The following is a 26,313-nucleotide window of genomic DNA, read 5'->3' as shown; positions in this document are numbered from 1 at the left end:
TGATGAAGTCCTGGACCTGTGGACATTACAAAGGAAGGACTGCCTTGCTTCCCAGGGGACTGTCCTGCTGCTTGGCGCCTGCCTTTCTTCCTCAGAGGACTGGCTTGCTGCTACCAGATGACTGCCCTTCTGCTTGAGGACTGCCTTGACCCCCAGAGGGCTGTCCTGCTGCTTGAAGATTGCCTGCTCTCTGTGAAGGAAGACTGGACATGTTCCCTATATTCCAGGATAACCTGAGGGACTCCAAGTGTCGGTTAGCTGAACTAAAGGGACACAACAAGCTCCATAGGCCTCCCTGCCACTGCCCAGCTGACCTGCTGCACTAGACTTTCTTGACGCTGCAACTTGTCTTTCTGAGCCCTGCTGCCTTATGCTGTAGTGAGTTCTTGGTCCCCAAGAGGTGCCTCCTCAGTTCCTGGATCTTTGGCAGGCATCAGTTGAGTTAGCGTATAGTGAAATGTTATAGAGTGTAGTGACACAGAGCTGAGTGGGTTAGAGTGGAACAGCATGCAGAACAGTGGCGTAGAGTGGAGTAGCGTACAGTGGAGTGGCATACAGTGTAATGGCGTAGAGTGGAGTAGCACACATTTGAATACCGTGGAGTAGGGTAGAGTGTAATAGCGTAGAATGGAGTATTGTACAGTGTTGTTGGGTACAGTGGAGTGGTGTAGAATGGAGTAGCATACAGTAGGGGTGGGCGGAAGTCGCGTAAGGGACTTCCGCGGATAGGCACGGAGATTGAAACCAATCTCCGTGCCTCTCCGCATATTTCCGTTACGCGCCTCCCGCCCGCCCCCCACCTCCCGCCCGCCGTATTAAATGATATTTAAAAGCCTAAAATTAAATTTAAAATAAAACATACCTTATTGCGGGCGCATCCTTGCCCATCGCAGCTTCTTCTTGGAACTGCGCATGCACGGGAGCCTGTGCATGCGCATTCCTGGCGAGGAATGCGCATGCGCAGGCTCCCGCGCATGCGCAGTTCCCAGATGAAGCTGCGATGAAGCTCGATGGGCAAGGATGCGCCCGCAATAAGGTAAGTTTAATTTTAGGCTTTTAAATATCATTTAATACGGCGGGCGGGAGGCTGGCGGGAGGCAGGCGGCCAACTTACATTCCGCCCCCGAATGTGTGGAGATTTGCCTTGTTTCTCCGCCTTTTTTGCGCAAGGGGCAAATCTCCGCACATTCCATGGGCGGAACGGAGATGTCCGCCCACCCCTAGCATACAGTAGAGTGGGGTAGAGTCGAATAGCATAGAATGGATTGGCGTGGAGTGGAGTAGTGTGTTGGCATTGACTTGAGTTACACACAGTGGAATAGCGGAGAGTGGATTATCCTAGACTGGAGCAGTGTAGAGTAGAGTGACATACAGTGGAGCGGCGAAAAGCGGAATAGCGTGGAGTGGAATGGTGTAGAGTCAAGTGGCATACAGTGGAGTTGCGTAGAGTTGAATAGTGTACAGTAGAGTGGCATACAGTGGAATAGTGTAGAGTAGTCTGGCATGTAATGGCATACAGTGGAATAGCGTAGAGTAGAGTGGTGTGGAGTGGCATACAGTGGAATAGCGTAGAGTGAAATGGCTTAAAGTGGAGTGGCTTAGAGTGGAATAGTGTACAGTGAGATAGCTAGCGTGCAGTGGAGTGCCACAGACTGGAGTGGCATACAGTAGAGTATCAGAAGTGTTGTAGCACGGAGTGGGGTACATTAGAGTGGGATACAGTGAAGTAACAGAGTGGAGTGGTGTGGAGTGTAATAGCGTACAGTGAAGTGTTATAGAGTGTAGTGACATATAGGTGAGTGGCGTTGAGTGGAGTGGCATACAGTGAAATTGTGTAAAGTGTAGTGTTGTATTGTGGAGTTGCATACAGTGGAATAGCATAGAGTGGAGGGGTATACAATGCAGTGACGCAGACTAGAATGTTGTAGAATGGAGTGACGTACAGCATAATATTAGTGATTAGTGTACAGTGGAGTGCCTATAGTGGAGTAACGTAGAGATGAGTTGCACAGAGTGTAACTGTGTGTAGTGTAGGGGCTTAGAGTGGCATAGAGTAGTGTGTGGTACTCGAAACAACCGTAGTGTGAAAGTATGTTGATGTAATGTGGCATAAAAATATATCATAAGGTGTAGATGGTAATATTTGGTAGTAGGTGTAAATAGTCTTAGTGTTGTAAAAGCGTTAAGTGTTAAAATACTTAGTTATACCTTGTACCGGGGTATACCACAGTAACTTGGCAGTATATCGGGGTACATGGTGGTAAGACAGCAGTATCTGATTGTCTAAGGGCTGAGTTTACAAAACGTAAAAGGCAGTCATGTAGATCTCAGCACGCTTTTGCTGCATTCTGCATTATGGCCTTAGATATATGTAAGTTGTAGTTTTTATTGTTGTTCCCTTCCTATTACCACTTTATTAATGTGGAAATAGGTAGACACATGTATTTATAGTGTCCTATATATTTTTTACACCAGTTTATGGAGAACTGTGCAATTTTGTAAAAAAAAATAATTTAAGTAGAGCGGTAGTTTATTGGTATTACTGCTGTACACGATAGACTTTTTGTAAATAATTAAATATGTTAAATACACTGCTGTACTTCCAAGGCAGGACCACAGTACTCTGTATCTTTCTAAAAAGAATATTTAGAAACTTATAAATCATTTTACCTTTCTATTACCACTATTACCACTTTAATTAGGTTATCAAACCTAATACTTATCTATATCTAAGGTCCTAATGCAGAACACCGGGAAAGTGGCTTTAAAACAACACTGCTGCCTTTAACTTTGGTAAAAGCAGTCATTAGCCAATCGCATAAGGCCTTATCATTGCTATGTTCCACAGTAGTTTTGCAAAATTCTGCTAAATAAAGCGGCATTCGAATAAATTACTGCAACAATAAATATCACTGTTTAAATGCCTTATAACTTAAAAAAATACTTACCCTACTTACCGATTCAACCAAAAAGAATCATCTGCACACCATAATTTACAATCCTGTCAAATGTAATGGAATTCGGCCTTGGCATTTGCCCGCTACGCATGAGTACAAAGTCTATGGAAAAATGCATTGGCGCCCAAACACATTTTAATCTTTGCTCCCCCCTGGCCAATCATTGAATAACTTTCCCTCCTCCACCAATGTAGAAAAAGCAATGGGAGACCCCCCAAAAAATATATTTTGACTGACTGATTATTGATATGTATGGCATTTATCGTTGAAATGCTTTGTTGTGCGCTGAAGAATAAATTATTGTTCCATTGATTCAGGTCTATATATGTACTATGAAATTGCAAATCATTCTGTTCGTATACCAGTTGGCTAATTAATAAAACAAACATCTGCCACAGTTTTGAAAGCTGACAACCCACCAATTTGGCTGACACAGGTTTTCCAATTTTGTTCAACTAAACAAACTATTTCTGACAAATCGTTCCATTTTGTATAAAAACACAAAGTAGCTCAATCACAATTCTTTCAGACAACATTTTTATGTGGACTAACAGCAAGTTCCCTGTTTATCACCTAAGGGGACCTGCCTTTTTCTTTCTCCTATGAATGTTAAATTCCACAGACATCCTGATTTTGAATCGCAGATTACACTGCACTCAGAAAGGTGAGGGTAACCACAGCGCTTTTGGAATAGCAAATTAGGTACTTTCATTCTTGTCTCCTTACACTATAGACGTGCTGAGTAGATGGGGAAAACAAGACAGTGGTGTGCCTGTTTTAAGCCACACCTAGATGATCTCTCTCTTTGTCGAGAAGAACGTAGCGCCTGCTGAGGTATGTCGTGAGCCATCCAGCCACTGCAATTAAATGTATCCATCTCAGCCTCCCAGCCCGGGATTAGACCAGAGGCTATAAATGAAGGCGCCGACAACCGCTCATGGTTGTCGTTACTACCACCTAACTGAATGTTGTGTGCTCTATGACCACTGAAGTAGTAGGCCGCGTTACCACCTCAATTCTATGTCAGGGAGCGGAGGCGAGGATTTTGCTAGTCCTTTCTCCATTTTATTGGACAGCAAGTTAGTAGTAAAAGAAAAAACATCACATCCAGGACTACCCAAACCAACATGGCGGCGGTAGGCCTGGTAACGTAACAACCAATCAGAGTCCAACAGTTCGTATATATGGAGTCCCAGCTGTTAGTCCTTCCTCTTTCTCCATTGCTGCCTCGGCAAGATAAGTCACGCTCTTCATATCTTTGTCGTGGCAGATTTTTGTGTGATTGTTGACAGCTTTATTTGATAGCGATTGTTTGTATTTGACTTTGCCTTATTGTAGGCTGTGTTTCCATAACGCGGTAGGCTTTCAGCCCGAGCGTTCATTCTTCGCGCGTGCGCGATCTTGGTGTCGGCTTCTGAGGCCGATCAGCTGTTCTCCTCAGCGCTCTTCGCGCTTGAGTAGAAACGCGCTGAGGCACTGCGCTTCTGTCATTTTCCGGCCTCTTCCCTCACACTGACGCCGTTTTAGACGGCAAGAAGTATTTTTCTGACTGAAATTATTTGAATTTAATTATTTTTTCTGTCAGAATTTTGGTGTTTCAGGTTTTCTATTGTGTTAGCCTGCCTGGTACCTGTGTGAAGGGTTTTTTCCCCTTGTATTTAGTTGGGGTGTTCGTGTATGGGTACCAGTTTTTCTGCTAATATGCAGTCAAGTCCTTCAACTGTTGAGGTGGTGGCTCCTAATGTTCAGCCACAACTGACCCCTTTACACCCTCCTGCAGAGGTTGACAGGCTTCTCTCTTCGGCGATAGCCCAAGCTCTGGCACCTCTGCAGGACAGTGTAAACAGACTGTCAGCCCATGTTTTTAAGAATGATACTGGTGTTTTTGGGGACAGTGGGGCAGGGCCCAGTGGTGTTCCGTGTGCTCTACCACGTACGGCCAGGAAGCGTGACGCGGGGCACCTGGAGGGCTTCAGTAAATTATCTGAAGTGTTCCGTAAGAGTGCGCGCACGCTTAGAAGCGCACCCTACCGGGGGGAAGAATCACCCGGAGAGACTGGTGGTTTTGCCACCCAGGACCTTGACCCGGAGGAAGGGTCCCCCTTTGAGGGAAATGATGAGGAGGACGAATACGTAGATGAGGATGAGGATGCTTCCTCAGAGGATTTTTCTGATGTGAGCAGGTCTTGGCGCCCTAAGCCCAGTGCTCCTAGTCTTACGGAGGGTGATCTTGCGCCTCCTAATATGTTTGACCCATCTACGATTGTAAGACCTAGGTCATCGGAGTGGTTTCCTGAGCAGTCTACTGCTGATTATGTCGCAGCTAAGCTTCGACAGCCTTTACCTCAGGATGTCCGACTCCGTCTGCGCTCTGAGTGCCCTCGCCCTTCCCTTCCCTTTAGAGTGGCTTGCACCCCTGAGATAGATCCCAAGTTGTGTACCTTCTTCGCCAAATATATCAAAGACCCTAAAAAGGGTATTGATAGGTCATGGAAAGCCTGTCAGGATAAACTCCTAGATGTGGTGGGCCCTCTCACTAAAATTATTGAAACAGCCCAACGCTCTAAGGAGTCGGGCTTACCTATGTCTGTTGATGACGTTGCTGGTTGGTCGCAACGGGCAATGTGCCTTCTTGGCAATGCCAATTGCGCGCTCTCTGCAGAACGGCGACGTTCCTTACTGCTTAAGATTGACCCGAAATTAGGGGAGTTGTCGTCTTCGGAGGCAGGCCCTATTGCACAGGGTGCTTTGTTTGGGGACCCCTTTGTTAAGGAGTTGGGGAAGTTTGTGGCAACCTTTTCGGCTCTGGACAAGGCTCAGGCTTCGATGAAAAAATTCTTCCCCAGAAAGGTTTTTGGTGGGGCCGGCAGAGGCAGGGGTCGCTCTTCCGGCCGTCAGGTCCAGCAAGGCCCCAATAGAGGCCAGTACAAACGAAATAACGGCTGGAACGATGGACGACAGGGTACCTTTTACCCCTCCAGAGGAGGCAGAGGCCAAGGCAAAGGACGTGGTGGATTCCAGTCCAACTCCAGAGGATTTAATGGTAAGATTTCGAATCATCTCTCTGGTTCAAATGGGGGGAAGGTTAGCGTTGTTTCCCCAGGCCTGGGCGTCAATAACTTCAGATCCTTGGGTGCTGGAGACGGTTCAGGGGTTTCACATCGAATTCTACGGTTCCCCTGTTCAGCTTTCTCGTCCTCGTCCTCTAGTGTTTTCTGTTTCAGACCAAGAACTTGTCGATTTGGAGGTTCGGGCGATGTTACAAAAAGGCGCCATTATCCCCTCGGCGCTTCACCCAAACGGTTTCCTCAGCAACATCTTCCTGGTGGAAAAGAAAGGCAAAGGGTTCAGACCAGTAATCAACCTCCGCTCCTTCAACGAGTGGTTGGTTTACAGACACTTCAAGATGGAGGGCATCCATCTTCTGAGGGACCTTTTGTTACAGAACGATTGGCTGGTTCGCTTGGACCTGAAAGATGCTTATCTTTCGGTTCCAATCTTTCCTCCTCATCGTCGATTCCTCCAGTTTCTGTGGAAGAATCAGGTTTACGAATTTCTTACGCTTCCCTTTGGTCTTTCCTCAGCACCTTGGTGCTTTACCAAACTCCTGCGCCCGGTGGTAGAACATCTCCGGACCCTAGGGATTCGTATGATTGTTTACCTGGACGACATTCTTTTAATGTGTCAGTCCAAGGACCTCCTTCTTCACCATCTTCAGGTTACTATAACCCTCCTTCAGTCTCTGGGATTCATCATCAATGCCCAGAAGTCGGACCTCTTTCCCCGACAGGAAATGACTTTCCTTGGCTTTCTGATCATAACTACGGATGCGACTCTTCACCTTCCTTCCGAAAAGATCTCCAAGATCAAGAAGGAGATTCGCATGGTTCTTCGGCGGGATCGAGTATCCCTCCGCCAACTGGCCAGGATTGTGGGCTTACTCTCTTCATCGATCCAGGCCATTTTTCCAGGCCCTCTTCATTACAGGGCTCTTCAGAGACTGAAGGCATTTCACCTCCGCAAGGGTCTTACTTACTCGGAACTGATTTCCTTGAATCTGGAAGCCCGATCGGAACTCCTCTGGTGGTTGGATCACATGGATGCCTGGAACGGGAAGGCGATTTTTGGTTCCCGTCCGGATCTGGTGATCGAGTCAGACGCCAGTCGCCAGGGTTGGGGTGCCCGTTGCGGCTCCCTCTCGGTGGGCGGCAGATGGACAGAGGAGGAACTTCACCTCCATATCAACTGTCTGGAGCTCCTTGCGGGCTCGTTCGCCATCCGCTCCTTCACCTCGACCAAGGTTTCGTGTTGTGTGCTTCTTCGGATGGACAACACGACTGCGGTCAGGTACATCAATCGGTTGGGAGGCACGCACTCCAAGGTTCTAGCGGACCTTGCGAAGGACTTTTGGAACTATTGCCTTCTTCGCCAGATCTCTGTCACGGCGGAGTATCTCCCAGGCGATCTGAACACTGTTGCGGATTGGCAATCCAGGAATTTCCGGGATGCCAGCAACTGGAGACTGGATCCTTCAGTATTTCAGAGAATTTCGGACCTTTGGGGTCTTCCAGTAATGGACTTATTTGCGTCCAGATGGAACGCCCAGCTTCCCCGTTTCTACAGCTGGAAACCGGATCCGGGGGCGGAAGCAGTGGATGCCTTCCTACAGGACTGGTCCCTGTTTCCAGCTTACGCGTTTCCCCCCTTCCTTTTCATTCAAAGGGTGGCGGCTCAGGTCCGCAGGCAGAGAGCTTCTCTGATTCTGATCACGCCAATCTGGAGAGCTCAATGCTGGTTCCCTTCTCTTTTGGAACTATCCTGGGACAAGCCTCTTCGGCTTCCGTCGTTCGACCACATTCTGACGGATCCTTTGGGTCACCCACATCCGCTGGTTCTCCAGGGCCATCTACGTCTCATGGCATGGAGGATTTCAGGGGACGTTGGTCTTGTGACTCGCTTTCGAGAGACGCTGAGCTCCTCATTCGAGGAGCCTGGGCTCCTAACACCACTAAGCGGTATAGATCGGCATGGAACAGATGGGTTCGTTGGTGTGTGGGAAAACACCTGGATCCCATGGGCTCCTCTGTCACCGACGTGATTAACTTCCTCGCTGATCTTTTCAAGCAGAAATTGGCGTATAGCACCATTAATTCTTTCAGGTCGGCAATTTCTGCTGGGCATGCCCTCGTTGATGGCTCTCCGGTTGGTGAGCACCCTTGGGTTTGTAAACTCCTTAAAGGTATTCGCCTTTCGCGCCCTCCAGAACCTCGTTATTCAGGTTTGTGGGATGTTAATGTGGTCTTGAATTTTCTAAAGTCCTGGCAGGATAATCAATACCTTTCCCGCAAGGAGCTTTCGGCCAAATTAGCGATTCTCCTCTGCTTGATATCATGTAAACGTGCTTCAGATGTTCGTGCTCTGGACGTGTCAGCCAGGGTTTTTACCCCAGAAGGGGTTACATTTACTGTTTCCAGAAGAACTAAATGTAATACCAGGTCAGTAACTTACCCGGCTTTCCCAGATTCGCCAAAGCTCTGTGTTGTTCGTTGCCTTAAGACATATGAGGATGTTACTCTTGAGCTCCGCCCTCCGGGCGAAAGACAATTACTTATAGCGGTTAAGAAGCCTTTCAAGGCAGTTTCCTCTCCCACCATTGCCAGATGGGTCAGGTGGATAATGTCTGAAGCTGGGATTAGCGTCACTGACTTTGGGGCTCATTCCACTAGAGGTGCAATGGCTTCCAAGGCTATTCAGGTAGGTGGACGCCTGGAGGATATCATGAATGCAGCGGATTGGTCCTCAGATTGGACTTTCAAAAAGTTCTACTTTAAACCAATCCATGAGGCTGCTTCGTTGGTGGTGAGTAGGCTTTGAACAAGCAAAATCCTCGCCTCCGCTCCCTGACATAGAATGAGAAATTTCCTAGTTACCACAAAGGAAAGTTTCAATTCTATTAAGGAGGCGGAGGCGAGGATTTTCCCACCCAGGCTTTATCGAGCCTGCCCTCCCGTAACTGGAATATGATTTGTTACTTCGTCTAAGGGAGTATACCTTTTTTCTGAGTTTTAATGTTTTCATTGTTACGCTGTGCAATGTTGATTAAGTTATATCTGCATTTCGTTCTTCTACTCCATTGCAATGTTCTTGAATTCTTCGACATTGTTCTGGACGAGATATTATTATTTTGTTCTCTTCCCTAGGCTCCGATCAAAAAACGGACTAGTGGATGGATGACTTCTTCCCTGCGGCAGCTCCCACGAAAGAGGAAGGACTAACAGCTGGGACTCCATATATACGAACTGTTGGACTCTGATTGGTTGTTACGTTACCAGGCCTACCGCCGCCATGTTGGTTTGGGTAGTCCTGGATGTGATGTTTTTTCTTTTACTACTAACTTGCTGTCCAATAAAATGGAGAAAGGACTAGCAAAATCCTCGCCTCCGCCTCCTTAATAGAATTGAAACTTTCCTTTGTGGTAACTAGGAAATTTCTCATTATCCCTGGTAGCCACAGTATTCCCCACACCCCATTGGTGACGGGACAAGATTGTACCCGCAACGTGGCTGGCTGCTGCCGTGGCGGAGAAGGTGGCGTGCGGAGAAGCGATGGTGGCGTGCCTTACCCGTGCGGCACGAGGTAGATCAGGGTGGCTGAAAAGCGGTGCCGCGCAAATGAGGTGAGGAGGTCGCGAGCAGGCAGGGCTGCAGGTCACTCTGCGCGTCGGCTGAGGCAGCAAAAAAGGGGGTGGCGGTCTGAAGGAGGGGCTGTGCAACACCTCCAGAGAGCGTGGAAGGCCCAGTGGGCCTGGAAATAACTACCAGGGGCTGCAGTGTGCAAGGGGTGTGTGCGACCGCGCGCATGAAGAAGGAGGGCCAAGCCACAAAGCACATGGGGCCCAGAGGTACAGAGGAAAATCCCCTGAGCGGGAAGGCGTGTCAAGACTGACCAGGTGGCAGAAAGAATACATGTAGTTCCACAAAGGTATCCTAAAGAAAAAAAAGGGTTGATCAAAGGAAAAGAGGAAAAGGGAAAGGAAGAACAGAGAGAGAGATAAGACAGCGGGCCACAGAGTGAGGGGGACAGGGAGAGGCAGCTACACACAACAACCAGTGGTGAAACAAGAAAGCTCATTGAGCAAAAGGAACAGGACTCTGCAAAAGAAAGGAAAATGTCAATGCAGGTAGGAGATGGTGCAGGCACTGAAGGTGGGGGAGGGGCAGAACATCACTCACACGCCACCTTGGCAGCACTACCCCTGTTCAGCCAACTGGCCGACATGGCTACGGAGGAAATGGATTGGTCGCTTAGAAAACTATTTTCAAACGGCAAGGGAAACAGGCAGAGCAGTCAAGCGTTCGACAATGCTCCAAATGGGAGGCGATGAACTTTAGGAATTATTTCAAGATCTTCTCAACACAAGAGGCAAAAATTATTATGAGGTGGCCCTAGCTGCGCTTAACCGACACTTCGATCCACAACTAAACCCCGATTTCGAGAACCTCAAGCTGCGTCAGGCGAAGCAGCAGGACGGGGAGACAGTGAATATGTTCTCTGCCAGGCTGAGAAGACCTGCGAGCTCCTGCACTGGAATAGATAAGCAACTAGAAATAAGAGCACAACTTATACAGGGGTGTAGGTCATCTGATCTGAGGAAATTGATTTTACAACAACCAGGTATCTCTCTGGATGAGATACTAATCCTGGGACAGTCCCATGAGCTGGCGGACGTCAGAGCAGGGGAGATAGAGTCGGCGCTAGCACGAAGGTTGACAGATACCAGCCAAGTACACCAGGTGACGATCAAGGAGAAATGTGTGGAAGCCATACAGAAAGGAGGAGGATTAGGCAGAGGCCACCCAAGTACACGCCAAGGGAAACGTGGCAGCAACAACTGCGGGATGGAGAATCACTCGCCAAGAGGCTGTCCGGCATATGGGAAGGCGCACCTAAAGTGCGGGAAAATGGGCACTTCGCCAAATTAAGCATGAGCACAAGGTCGAGAGCAGGCGCAGGAAATCAAGGTAAATGGCCCAAAAAAATCAAACAAGTGACAGGGGCAACAGGAGGGGCGGACAAACTAGACACTATATGCCAATGATTCCAGGTCATGGAAGATGACGAAGATGACGAGGAGTGGGTTGTCTCCATCATGGGCAGGAATAACAAGAAAAAACAGCCACCACCGATGTGCCAAATAACAATCGGCGACAACCAAGTGATGGCGCTCATCAACACAGGGGCATCTGTGAACGTACTGGATGTGAGCCATCACAACCAACTCAACCCTAGACCACAATGAATGCCCCAAAAAACGAGAATTTTCACATAGGGTGGTGACATCCCCATTCCGCTGCAAGTGGTGATAGTGGTAGAGGTCAGGCATTGCGCAATTACAGCGCAAACCAAGTTTCATGTGACGAAGGACCATGCTGGAACATTACTTGGCTGCCATGCGGCGGAGGACTTAGGGCTGGTCATGGCTGAGCACCAAATTTACCAGTCGCACGCAGCGGACATCGTGGCAGAATTAGCAACGCTGCTTAAAGGATTGGGGTGCCTAAAAGGTTTTACGGTGAAGTTGCACATCGACAGGTGGGTCAGACCAGTGGCTCTGCACCACCGTAGGGTGCCATTCCCTATGCGACTATTGATGGAAGCGGAGTTGGACAAACTCGAGAAGGCAGGAGTCATTGAGAAGGTGTCGGACCAACGCCATGGGTGTCCCCATTGGACATGCGTCTCCCCAATAAGGCCATCAAGAGGGAGAGACACATAACACCAACTATCAATGAGATTGTAGCAGACATTAACAGTGTGAGATGGTTGTCAAAGGTGGATCTTAAATCCGGCTACCACCAGTTGTTGTTAGACGATGCCAGCCGGTACATCACAACATTTTCTACCCATGTGAGGCTACGCAGGTTCAAACGGCTGAGCTTTGGAGTATCCTCGGCAGCCAATGTTTTCCAGGACGCTCTTTGTGAGGCCCTGTCTGGGTTGATTTGAGTTATCAACATCAGTGATGATGTATTGATATACTCGCAACCGCTAGAAGAACACCACAAGAGGTTGCGAGCGACATTGACTAGGTTGGGGGAACAAGGACTAACCCTTCACAAAGACAAGTGTACGTTTTACTCAACTGAGGTAGAGTTCTTTGGTTACAAGTTCTCGAAAGATGGACTTCAGGTGGACCCTGCTAAAGTAGAGGCCTTCCGGGCAGCGGTCATTCCTCAAAACACGGCAGAAATGAGAAGCTTCCTCGGGATGGCAAATTATTGTGGCCGACTTATCCCGCATCCAGCGACCCTTGCAGAACCACTGAGGATACTCCCAAAGAGGGATACCAAGTGGGTCTGGACAAGTGCAGTGGCACAAGCATTTCAGGATGTAAAAGGGGCTCTCCTAAAAGGGGCAACGGAGGCATACTTCAAACCAGGAAGTTTGACAGAACTCATAGTCTATGCCAGCCCGATGGGGCTAGGAGCAGTGCCACTCCAACAAACGGACCAACATGAATACCTATCGCATACGCCAGCAAAGCACTAACGGCTGTCGAGACTCAATATGCTCAAGTGGAGAGAGAGGCACTAGCGATCAGGTGGGCATGCCAGCACTTTGACATATATCTATGCAGATAAAAGTTCATAGTATTCACAGACCACAAGCCCTTAGTGCCACTCTTTGGAGAAACTGCAAGTAATGGGCGCCCGAGGATCGAACAGTGGGCCGTACAACTACAACAATATGATTTTGAGGTGCTACACCGGCTAGGAACGAACAATCCAGTGGATTACCTGTCAAGGCACCCGGTGGCCGTGGATCCTCAAGGGCAAAAGGAAGTCGGTGGAGGAGCTGAGAGCTTCATAAAGCTGATACCCAAACTTGCTTGTCCCTGGGCGCAGTCGCTGGAACAACTGGTGGAGGCCACCAAGGAGGATGGCTGTTTGACGGACGTCAAAGAAGCACCTAGAAGGCACAATTGGAGGAACTTCCTTGATGGTGTCAGAAGACTGACGGATAAAGAAAGAGTAACAAGAACCTGTCTGTGGCGTTGCCGGGACAAGCTCAGCAAGACGAGAAAGGCCTGGTGCTCAGAGGACCACTGATAGTGGTGCCCCGGAAGATGTGGAGAAGAACAGCGGAGTTAGCGCACCAAGGAATTGCAAAACCAAGGCCTGGCTGAGAACCAAGGTATGGTTCCCGGGGTGGACAGAATGATCGGGAAAATAGTGAGAGGGTGCCACTCGTGCCTCATAACAGGAGGTGAACCGCCCCTACACCCAATAATAAAGGAAGAAGCTAGCACCCGGCCATAGACAGTAATCTGTATGGATTTTGGCAAGTTCCTGAATGGGCATGCTACGCTGGTGATGATGGACCAATACTCAAATTTCCTGATGGTAGAAGTGGTGCAGTCGACAGCATTCAAACACATCAAGCCCGTACTGGAAAAAACATTTGCGATGTTAGGGCTACCTGAAGAAATTCGAACGGACAATGAGCCTCCCTTCCAAGAAGAGAAGTTTAGGGAATTCTTGCACCATCGAAACATCAGGCATAGAAAGGTGACTCTTCAAATGGCCGCAGGCCAATAGGGAGGTGGAACGCTTTATGAGGACCCGCAAGAAGACACTGAGAATTGGGGTGGATCAGCAAGTGGAGATGGAGGGATGTCTGCACCAGTTACTAAGGGCATACCGGCAGACGCCTCATAGTACCACAGGGTGTTCCCCAAGCGAACTCATGATGCGACATGCGGTGAGAGATGTGGTGCAGTGGACACAAGAAACTGTAAATATTGACCTGGCTCAAGCCAAGAGGAGAACAAACAATAAGGGTGCTAACCGTCACAGGAGAACACAAAGGGTTTGTCTGGAAGTTGGAGACCGGGCAGTGGGGAAGAACTGCCATCAGGGATCAAAGTTCAAAACTCCATTTGAACGCAACATTTGGAAACTGTAGGGATGAAAGGGACCATGGTCACTGCCCGGATAGGGAGTCAACAACTGGCGAGAAATGTGTCGTGGTTCAAGAAGGTTTGGTCTCCGGAGAGAGAGAGGGAAGGTGAAGCATCAAGAGCAGCCTATTGCTGGGATTCTGCACATATACAGAACTACGCGCAAGAAACCAGGACCTCGGTGTACAGTGGTGTACCAACCGCCCATCTTAGTGCCCGGAACCCCAATCCGACTAGCTATAGTGTCTCATTCGTTCTCCGTACTACAGCGAAGCTACCAATGATTAGACATCCAAGAACATGTAACTCAGATTCTCTTATTTACCACCAACTTGTAGTGGTGGTAAATAATGAATCCTTACAAGTGAAAAGCACTCACTTGAGTGCTTCCTAAATTAAGGATTTGGTAATTTACCGAATCGGTATTTAATTTGGTAATTTACCGATTCGGTAAATTACAGAATCCTTAAATTAGGTCTTACATCTCAAATGCCTAATACCGGTCGGTAACGGCCGTAATTCGGTAATTTCGGCCGTTGCCGACCGGTATTAGGCTTCCTACATCTGGCCCATAATGCATAAACTCAATATAGTGAGTATTGTTACAATTCCATAAAATATGAATGGGGATATCATTTTATAAAGCTAGTGGAAAAAAGGCCTAACGTGCCTTGCCACCCTCCCAGTGCTAGAAACTAGTTTATTAAAACTATAGGAGACCTCTGGGCTTTGTCAGGGGGACCCCATACCTCCAGGTTCAGATGTAAGGGATTACATCTCAGGATAAACACAGCTCTTCTCTACAGAAGGATTTTCTTCAAGTGTCTTAACATGCCTACAATGCAATATTAAAAGCACCCGATTTTCAGTACTGCACCTGTGGCAGTATTATGTCTAACATGCGTGGGACTGACCAACAGCAGATTAAGGAGCACGTTGTTTTTTCCCCTTGAACACGCTGTGCAGACAGAGCCTCAGAGCACAGCAAGAGAAGTCAAAGGTAGACGGTTCTTATGTGAGCGAGCACAAGCAGAGGAGTTATGCAAAACAAATGCATGTAGAAACATGTGCAAAAAGAGGTAACATGGCATCCAAGCTTATACTAACTTATGCTAACATAGCAATGTACGCAGTGAACCCATAACCTCACTACACCCTCCCCTTGGTAAGTCTGTCACATAGAGTCATAAGACGAACACAGAGTTCAGGAAATATGAGCAGAGTTTAAAAGTGTCAATAGTCCATCGAATTCAGGAGATGGAAAAAAATGCTAATAAAAGAGAATGTCGGTTGCGTTAATGGGTGCCCTCGGAAAAGATTGAAAAGAGTAATATAAACAAATATATATATATGAGATATATATATATATATATATACATATAATAAATGTATATATGATATGTATATATATATATGTATATATATATATATATATATATATATATATATATATATATATATATATATATATATATATATATATATATATATAAATTGGCAAAGGTGAGCGTCAGCCTCTTCTAATCCATCAGAGTGTAGGAGCAGTAGACAGCAACGGCTTCCAACAGGAAATCATTGTCATCACTTGAAAACATAGAAGCCATCCAATTTAGCAGGCAGAACAAGCATTCGTGATCTTCACAGGTGGGTGCATCTAGAACCATCGTTGGACACCTTGTGTGATCTTCAATGTACCTACGTTGTAGGAAATCCTGCGCTGCTGCATAGATATCCCATTGTGTCAATACTCCAAGCTTAGCCGTGCATGCCATAAAACCAAGGAGCATTCTTGCTCATGGGCCACCAAGGGACTCATCAACAGGTCGTAATCCGGGATCGGGAGATGACGTTTTGGAGACGCCCATTGAAAGGAGCATTCCAAGCATGAAAAGACGGGTTGCACGCAAGTGTAGTACGCAAAGCGGAAAGACAGTTTATATGCCACGATGAGTGTAGCCAGTGACTATGTGCCATAGCATTCAAGCATCCGGCCTCACAGCAATTGTAACCGGTCTTGGTAATGTAGGGCCACAAGCAGTGCATCCATTGCGTAGTAGGAAAATCAATAGAAGGACACCAGCAGCTACGGTAAGCAACAGTGGTAATCCCCCAAAGATGCTGGAAAAAATATTATTATTAAAGGCTGGTATTACACCAAATATAGTCTGAAAAGATGTCACAAGGCGGGAGCCCACAGCTTAAACATTTTTTACCAGGCCATGTGTATCAGATGTATTGAAGATACGATTAATTAGTTCACTGAAATGTTGTGGGAGGTTTGTATTTAAAAGGGCTTGAATCTTAGAATTTGTACTTGCTATCTGCAGGACAAATGTCTTGTGCGCAGAAGTGAGCTGTACCTCCTGTTGGAACAATAGTGCCTTTATTCTGCTCAACTTATTGAAGTCTGTTTGTAAAGTTGGGATGCAAGGCTAAATTGAGGTTTCGAAATTCTCATGCGGGGGCGGGACAAGCACATTTTTACAGCAAACCACGCGGTGTGAAACTGTTACAATGAACGGTATGCCAACAAGCAAACCTCAACATTCTTCGTTATTCAAAAGAAGATAGCTGTCGTAATCTGACAGCGATTAAGTTGAGCGTTAGCAAAAGACATCTTAATTCTAACTGTTAAATATCTTAGTTCTGACTGTTAAGTTGACATGTGATAAACTCCATTTTAGTATTCGTGGTGGCCATTTTGTCTGCCATGTGCTGCCTCGTGTCAACCATGTGCTTTGTCCTATGTTTCTGCCCATGGCACTTGAATCTGCCCAGTAACAGGCTATTATTAGCGTCCCCGTGTTTTGCCGCTGACCGTTAGGGTCCACATCTGTTAAAGATTAACCCTAGATTGGAATGTGTTAGCCGAGACCCCAAGTCCATTGGCTCCTGCCACTGATCGATCGTGCTTCTCGATATTACCTTATATGTACATAAAATGTGCTCTTGTGCTTTTTACCGCCTTCTTTTGAGCCCCTGTGTGGGTATAAATAAACCACGCAGTCTTTGTTCTGTGTGCTACTTCTTGCAGTGCCACAGGGTACTGTTCGAATTGTAACACCACCTCATGAGGTGTAATAAACGTAATGTTTTGTATTTCCAGTTTCGGTGCCAGCTTCTTCCATTTGAGTCTGAGGACTTGTGTACAGAGAAGTGCGAACCCCTTGTACTAGCGGGCTTAGCTGAGGCCTGCACTACAAATTGGCGCCCGACACGTGGGGCTCATCGGCGACTCGGATGCCCGAAGCATTGGTCGTGACGAAGGTTTGGAATCTCGCTGAGGAAGCGTACGCTGCCAGAGGAGACCCGAGTCTTGGCACCCGAGGCGTTTCTTCCCTTCTTTCCGATCCGACCATCCCGGTGGCGCCGGTCCTCGACTGAGATCTCTTCTGTGGGTCTGCCGTGCAGTGACCGTTTGGTCAAATTTAGAGCTTGGCAGTTGGATTCTGGACAGCCTATGATTGGTAAGAGCCGTTTTGCGGCGCCCATTGTAGGTTCTGGATGCCCTTGTATGGTAAGGTAGTTTTAGGAACACTTACGGTGGCATATCTGTATCTGAAATAGACTAGTCTCTGTATCTGAAATCTGTATGAATATATGTGTTGCAACTCATATAGGCGGGCATGTGAAGATATTTCTTCAACTATCTGATCTGAACGGCGCAACGTACTAAGAAAGTACCTTAAGCGCTACTTGACGTATAATACTGCATATTTTGCATTATTCCTGACATGCCTGTTTTTAGCGCACTTCGAAGGTTGTGCTGCTTCTGTAATGGTACCAATTTGCGACTTGAGGAAAAGTTTGGTCTTTCTGCCATAATGTACAGCAAGTTGTGGCATAAATATACCAAAAAGGATCCTGTGTTACTGTCACGATTCGCTCCCTGCGTTCTCGTGTCCACCACCAGGGGGCTGAACTGTGGGACTCTCCAGTGTTCTAATATGCTTCCTAACACTCCCCTGCATGCATATCTTGACTTCCAGCCATTTGGACACTATTTGGGAATTGACATCCATTCCCAATCCATGCCGGGTTTTGTGAAAGCCAGCCTGCTTAGACTTAAAGCCAGCCTAATCATGCCTGAAACTCCATTACCCAGAATTCCCTGCTCACTTCTTTGTCTCCACCCCTGCAGGCCAACGATGGGTGGAGGAATTCAGCTCACCTGTGGCTGGCTGCTGCTAGCCTGCTCACACCAGCTGCATGTGATTACTGTGAGCTCTTTTAAGCCCCAGCTCCCTATAGGCAAATGTTGGTCATTGTAGCTGTTTACTGGTGAGACCAATCCTTGTTTCCAGAGTTCCCTGAGCTTTTGCTATTCTTGTTTCCAGTGTTTGCTGAGCTTTAATTATGCCTTGTTCCTGACCTGCTGCTGTTTTCCCTGTTCCTGAATTAGCTCTGCCTGCAGGGCTACCCTGACCCCATAGCCTTAGTATTCCTTGTTCCTGAATTGCAGCAGTTTCCCTTCTCCTGAATTAGCACTGCTTGCAGTGCTACATTGTTTCCTGAGTTCCTGAGCTATAGCTATTCCCTGTACCTGAATTAGCACTGCCTGCAGTGCTACCTTGTTTCTTGAGTTCCTGAGCTATAGTTATTCTTTGTTCCTGGGCTTAGCTATTTCTTGTTCCTGATTTGCACTGCTTGCAGTGCTCTCTTGACTCCTTGTTTCCTGAGCTGTAGCTATGTCCTGTTTCCTTGAACCAGTATTGCCTGCAGTGCTACCTTGACTCCTGAGCTCTAGTAATTTCCCTGTTCCTGAACTAGCACTGCCTGCAATGCTACCTTGACTCCTGAAGCTTTGGTAGTTCCCTGTTCCTGAGCCAGCACTGTCTGCAGTGCTGCCTTGACTCCTGAGCCTTAGCTCACTTCTTGTTTCTGCCTCAGCACTGCCTTCTATGCTACTTTGTTTTCTTGATTCCTTAACCTGCACTATTCTAGTATACCCTTGTAGCCTCCCCTTCTGTATATCCGTTTCCAGTCCCTGCCTTGCTTCCCATTTCCTTGGTTCCAGTTCTAGTTTGCTGACTTTCTATTCTGCTGTCTTACTTCTGTTACCTTGTATGTTTGTTATCTGCTTTCTGCCAAGTGTGCCCTGTCATTTCCTTCCTTTACTGTGAAGCACTCCTCCTTGCTAGCTCCTTGTCTATTGTGCTTGTGTTTAGTTCTACCCCTTTGCTGTTACTGCCTTGTGCGTTCCTGTTTGATCGCCAGGATCCGTGGGCTCAGCTGACTACCTAGGTGGTGTTTCTTGTTCACTGTGAGTTTTGTCTTTGAGTTACATTTATAACATCACTATAGGTATAAGCTCCACAGACCCTGCCTTTGCATGCATATCCTACATGTGGGTATTTGCAATCAGTATCTGTAACAGCAATTGCGGGTAAGTAACTTACTGAGCTTCAGTCTTATCATGTGGAGCCCCTGAGTGCTTTACCCCACACCCCCCTTTATTGTTAATGTTGTATTATATATATGTCTTGCACGTCCGTCCTGGGTGTAGTTAGTCTGAATGCTAAATTTCCTTGTGAGTAAATGTAAATTGTAAATTGATACTTGTATAGCGCACTACTCACCCGCAAGGGTCTCAAGGCGCTTGTGCGAATACCGCTGTGGAACCCATCCTGGCTTTCCCTGTGAGGTGTCCACTCCTGGGCACCCCCAAGGTGGAGGCCAGGCATCCTTAGCGTTGTGGGGGCCGTTGTGGAGATTAAGCAAGCTATTGCCCAGAGTTGCAGAGTGGGACTCCATGATTGGAATAGGCACCGAGGCGAGAATTATCAGGTCCATGGAATTTTTTAGCCCAAGACCCGCAGAGGCGGGAATTGAACCCTGGTCCCGGGCTAGACCTCTGCATCAGGGTCTGCCGCTCTAACCATTGAGCCACACTTCTCCATGCCATTCCTTTCTGAGTCTTACCCATCTTGTTCACTTGTACAGACTTCCTCTTTGGATCCCTTTTTCTCCTCTGACTCCCTGTATGATCCTGGGCAGCACTGTACTCCTCCTTTCTGTGTACGTCTTCTACCCAGTTCCCAGTCCTTGTCCAAGTCCCTGACTGTGTTCCCCACATAGTCCCGGACAGTCCCTGACAGTTACGGTGGCCACTGCATGGGTCGTTTGATGCGCGAAAGATTGAGTATGTGGAGCGACGTATGTTTGAGCGAAGGTCTAGACATGATATGTTTGAATGTTTGCGTATGTAGGAAAAAGAGGTGCGACAGCAAGAGAAGCGTGAGCAAACGTTGATTGAGAAAGAGCAGCGAAAGAATGAGTATGAGAAAGTGCAGGAATTGAGAAAGAAAGAAGAAAAGAGAAAAAGGAGCGAGAGGAGAAAGAACGTTGGTTGCAGGTAGCTGGTCAATATCCTGTCCGACAGCCTCTCTATCCTGTCCTTAATAAACCGCAAGATGATTTTTTGTTATTAGATCGATCTCCGCCTCCGTATGCCGTTCTGTCCGCTCCGGCCGAGGGCGATGAGGATTCTGACTCAGATCAACGGAAAGCGCGGGACACTCGATCCATGATGACCACCGAGCGTGAAGCCGAACTCCGACAAGTTGCTTGTAAAGCATTGCGTAGTGTTGATTCTGCCCCCGATCTCTTTGCTATTTTGAAAGATTGGTCAGAAAAGGAACAGCTATATTTTACTTCGACATTTGCTGATGAAGTCGTAGAAATGTTTTGTAAACACTCCCCGATATTAGAACCTAATGACATAGCAAATGACTGTAAACAGCTTTGTGATGGTTCTTTTGTTTTTTCCCAGGTAGAAGACACGATTAGACGACTGGTTAAAATACGAAACAAGGCATACCATTTGAAGGAGCAGAAAAAGATTGTGGAGAGAGAGCCACAGTCCAATCCGGTCAGAGAGAAGCAGTCTCCTATCTTCGTGACAGATAAGATAATACCGGTTGAAATGAGACCTATGCGGGAAGCCGCACCCTTGTATGTTCCTCCTAAAGGAGCGGGTGATAGCGATGATAAATCTTCTGGGGATTCTAAGGGGTATTTCATTTATAACTGGGTGTATACTCCCTGGAATAGAGCAGATGTAATGGCACTTAAAGCAGCGTTACCTGATCCGCGTAAAAATCCAGCCGCATTTTATGAGGAAGTTGAGGGTGCTTTAAATTCCTGTACTATGACTTTAGCTGACATAGATTTGTTCTTTGGGTTGATTTTGCCTCCAGATATGTGGCGGACTGTTCGAAAAATTGACGATCGCGTCACTCTTGGTGCCGAATGGAAAGATTTAGAACGATTGGACGCAGACAGAGAGCCCGCCAAAAAGCCACACCAGTTGATACTAGATCTTCCTGAAGCGATTTTAACTAAACTTGAAACGGTTATTCCCCCTAAAAAGATTGATTGGACTGTTTTAGCCTCATGTAAACAAAAAATAGGTGAATCGGTTTCTGACTTCTTTACGCGTTTTGAGGAAGCTTTTCAGGACTTTAGCGGTCAGTCTTTAACGGATGATACCGGCAGACACTTGTTTGTCGATAAATATGTCACCAATCTGTTACCAGAGATAGCTAGCCGTTTAAAAGCTAGTGAGAGTTCTTGGACTACATCTTCCCCAGCATCTGTTCTGACAATGGCTCAGTATTATGAGCGTCAGGAGTTAGAAGCAAAAGGTAATGAGGATAAGAAATCTAAAGAGTTGAAGACGAAAGTCATGTTGGCCCAGGTTTACCGCCTTCTAGAGGCTCTGATAGAGCCTATGATAGGAGTTATGATAGAGGCAGACGAGGATTTTCCAATACCCCTTATGCTCGTACGGATTTGCAAATTAATCAGTGTGCGTATTGTAAGCAGTTTGGCCATTGGATGAATGATTGTCCGTTGCGCACAGTACACGAAGGCGGGGACAAATGAGAAATCGTTCGGGGTTTTCGGGGCCTAGAGGAAATATGAATGATTGTGCCCGATTTTATGTAAATGTACGAGCGCAGAATGGTCAGAATACTTTTGATAGAAGAAATCAATGTCGAATGTCTGATTCTGATTGGCCCGATCTCTACGATTCTGCTACCATTAGAAAGTAGGGTGAAAGTGGGCTTAATAGCCGGTACAGGAATACCTTTTAAAACACATGCTAGATTTGGGCGGTAACACAGCAATCCCCATGTATCTGTATGTTTTTGCAGACAATGGAACAACCTAACGTAGAGCCACAAGATTTCCCTGTAAGGTACACTTCTCTGTCATCGGGCAACACCTGTATCTAAAAGGCAAGGACACACTTCATGGAGGAAGGCGATGCCCATGGGTTCATAGCGACCTATTGGGTAATGCTTCATGCACAAGACAATGGTAATGAGATTACCCCGTGGAAGAGCCAGACACCAGAGTCAGTTTCAGCCACGGAGAAGAGTAAAGGGTCAACCCTCTCAATATGTAAAAGCGTGTATGTTGCATCCTTCATGGATATAAACTGTTGTTTGTCCGTTAAATTAAATGGTAAAAACAAGGTACTTGCGTTTAATAAATTCCATGGAACCTTTCCCATTTTTGCAAAGTCCATGCAAACTGCACCACAGAACGTAATTGATTTTGACCATGATACAACACAGACATCCTCTTGTACAATATCAACAACAGATGAAACAATATTATCTAATGTGTAAATGCGAGAAGATAGTGTGTTTTCTAGATTAGCTTGATCTATTTTCCTAAAATGTGATGCCGCTTCAATTTGAGAAAGCTTCCAGATTTCATTGTAAGCCGCATAAAGAAATTTCTTAGTTCAAGGGCCAGAAGGCCTTTAATAAATTTGGCCAAGTCAATGTTACTGGACAACAGCGATAAGCATTATTTAACGGACAATAGGGATGAGTGTTGTAACCAATTTTGACACAATTTTCACACAGAATGCGTGGTAACTGAATGTGCATCAGCAAAACGCAAATCTAATCTATCTTGTTTGTAACCAGGGACCCTGTTATGAAAACGTAATTGGCAAGCATCAGCAGCCGTTTGCCAAACTAACCATCCCAGTGGGTCTAAGCTAGAGACATTAAACATAACATTCTAGACTAAATCTTGCAGTTCCTCAACGGAATAATCAGTATGCATGCTCCAGTTCTGAAATAGGCCCAACTTAGGAAAAGTAGGGGCGTTCAGTTTTGTAGTGGCTAAACTAAAACAGGGGGGTTGATAAATCGAATCATTTAAAAATAGAATTTGTGTTGGGATGAGGTACGCGCGATGTAAAGCTTCAGTGCCGCGAACCTGCCAGGATTTAGAACCCCAGACAAATTTCCAATCAACTGTAGCCTTCCAATGCTCATAGCCACCTATTGATAAGCTATGTAAAAATTAATTGGAATACAACAATTTTGTGTGAGTTAACATCACTTTGGAAGTAGATGACGTGTTCAATTTAAAATAAAAGGACTCTGGATTCGACCTGTCGAAATCTGTAAAATAAGTGAACTTTTTCAAGAGGGATTTGGAGCTGCCTGCTAATGGAGAGGAGCAATGTTCCCATTGTGCATAATTAAAACATATCTAAATGTATTAGCCTTATGCAGGTAGTGATGTCCAAAATGCTGGTAACAATATAAATCCGCATAATTTGCAGTATTCAAATACAAATCTTCAGCATAAAAGACAGCATAAAACTTCAAATCTGAAAATAAAGATTGCACAATTTGCACATCCCAATCATCTGAATTAATTTTCTGTTTCACCACATCAACCATTGAAACACGAAGTACATTTGGAACATTATTAATCTCTGTCGGAAACATAAATCTGATAATCCACAGCATCCCAGACAACCCCATCAGCTACTCGAAAGGCATAGATGTTAACAAAAGTCTGTTCTCGCTTCATGATGGGAGAAGACGAATGCAGAGCTAAAGTTCCAGTCACCAACTGAACAGCAGAGTGGTCCGGCAAGTAATGTCCATTTATGAGTAAGAAAAAAAACTGTCACAAAGCCAACGGACAAGAACAAAAAAATCAAGATGAGCACCAACCAGACGTATGTCCAAGGAGGGACCAAATAAGTATGTTTAAACCGGGAGACAAAAATACTGAATTTCGTAGGGACAAATGATGAGGTGGACATCGAGTCAAAAGAAAAACGTGACTGGCTAAGGGTAGTTGATTGCAAACCAGGCAACAACTCGCTTGTGGGATAAGCATATTCAGTTTCCTCAGTACAGGTAGAGGCTGGTGGGGTCAGCAAGGGATCAGTGATAGAGTTAATCTCAATGGCAGTGTCACGTAGTGTGTCGTCAGATGCGTCAAACACAGGATACCTGGATATTGCTGGACATGATGCAGCAGGTGTTATCCTATTCAGGATTGGCCAGATGTTGTACCTGAACATTGTCCACTGAGATGTATCTTGTCTTTGCGACCAGGAAGCGGTGGTAAGATGACTTTACAAGTTTCCTTCACGTCAAGAACTGGAACCGATGCACGATAAGAGGGGACAAATTCTTTTTTGTTCTCCACCTTCTCTCAGACCAGATATCCAACTTTGGGTAGCCAGCCAGCTTCCAGAATCTGCATCTGCAGTGCAGCATCAGTGGCAGAGGGTAAATGTTTTTTTACTAGACTGCCATGGGTTTCTTGTAAGTCCTGTAACACAGTAGAAAGATTATCTATGTCAAAGGGTGCAGCTGCCGCCTCCATGTCTAGACCATCAAGTTCCGGAACATACATTTTTATGCCAAAGAGTATTTTGTATGGGGTCTTCCCACCCAGAGATCTTCTAGGGAGATTATTAAGTGCAATTTGCACACTGTACAAGTGGGCAAGCCAGTTCCTGCCAGTACTTAAGACTCTAGCCGTCAAGGATTGCTTTAAGACACAGTTCATTCGCTCCCAAACCGAATTGTCCTCTGGCCTGTATGGAGACGAAAATTCCACCTGCACCCCCAAAGACCTCATAGCATCCTTGTACGCCTTAGAGGCAAATGCTTGACCCTGGTCAGAATGGAAGGTGCTGCACGCAAAAATTCCCACAAAGACACGCAAATCCCTGAGGATATTTCGAGCATCAGCACTGCATTGTGGCCAAATCCATACAAAATGTGTGCATGAATCAACTGCAACTAAGATGTACTTATAAGCAGTATCTGATTAAAACGGACTGCACTGATCAAGATATACACAGCCAAAAGGCCTATTAGAAATGTAGAGCTATGTAAGTGGTGGACGTGTGACTGTAGAGGGTTTAATCTGCTAACAAATGTCACAGGAAAGCACATAATTATGGGTCTCTTTATTTAAACCACGCCACCAGTAACGTTGCTGCAAAATAGAAACTGTCGCAGACACTCCAGCATGCGCCGAAGCCATGCCTTCATGTGCGGCTGTTATCAATGAAAGTCTGCGGTCAGCATTGGAAATTAACCTGTCACCAACGTCATTTATTCTTACATATGGAACCTTGTTGGGACTTAAATGATAAGAGTACTTTGAAGGGAACCCTTAAGGGTAATTACCTCCCTTCTCAGTAGCAGCGATTGCTGCCAAGATGTCATTATCATGGATCTTGTAACGGCTGCAACTAGATACGTGGCTACTGCTGATTTGGCTGCTTCATCAGCCAAACGATTGCCAACCGCATACGCACCCACACGTTGGTGGTCAAGAGTATTTATAACATGCGTGAGCGGCGGACGTTGTTTAAGATCTGTCACTCAAACCCAAAGCATTTTATGCTTAATGGTGCTGCCTTTAGAATCATGATAGTCATTCTGTGACCAAAAGAACAAGTCGTCATTGAAAGCCTGAACACAGTAATAAGAATCACTTACAATAAAGTATTCACATTAGGATCTGCAAACTCCAATGCAAGCACCAAAGTGCGCAACTCGGCCAATTGGGCGGTATAGTCTCCCAACGCCTGTGTATGCACAACATTGCACTCACCGTTCGCATGGTACCTGCCACAATTGCACAGGCCGACAAATACGCATGCTTAGAAACTGTTGCCGGTTGCGCTGAACAATCGGTGTAAATTATACATTCGTACTCCTCAAGCGGACGCATAGACAACGGAGGAGGATAAACAAATTCATACTGCAGTAATTCTTGTGTCTGTAGCGAGGAATCAAAGATAAAGGTGACATCGGAAGATGTCAAAGAAGCAGCCCATTGTATCCAACGTGGATGCAAGGCCTTCGAGTTTGGTACACTTGCCTTTGTCACTGCTTCAAGTGCAGGGTAAGTTGTCACCATCAAAATGAGCACGCTCCTTGATGATCGCCATATGCACAGCTGTCAAAACTTTATCAACACTGGAAAACTACATCTTGGTCAAAGTGTATAAATGTGATTTGTAAGCAATAGGTATTGTGTCACCTTCAATAAACGTCAAGTCAGTGAAACCCACTGCCCCTGGGACTATTCTTAGTACCAGGT

The 26,313-nt window shown here is 46.3% G+C and overlaps 1 protein-coding gene and 1 pseudogene across 3 annotated transcripts in view; both read right to left on the bottom strand.

Annotated features, from left to right (window-relative positions):
* The window catches only part of LOC144767013 (uncharacterized), a 28,081-nt pseudogene extending 19,046 nt beyond the window's left edge, over positions 1-9,035 (bottom strand).
* The window catches only part of LOC144768564 (sulfotransferase 1C2-like), a 789,435-nt gene that overhangs the window by 433,224 nt on the left and 329,898 nt on the right, over positions 1-26,313 (bottom strand). The window lies entirely within an intron of this gene.

Source organism: Lissotriton helveticus, chromosome 7 (assembly GCF_964261635.1).
Source record: "Lissotriton helveticus chromosome 7, aLisHel1.1, whole genome shotgun sequence".
Lineage (NCBI taxonomy): Eukaryota > Metazoa > Chordata > Amphibia > Caudata > Salamandridae > Lissotriton > Lissotriton helveticus.
This window is presented reverse-complemented; position numbering and strand designations above follow the sequence as displayed.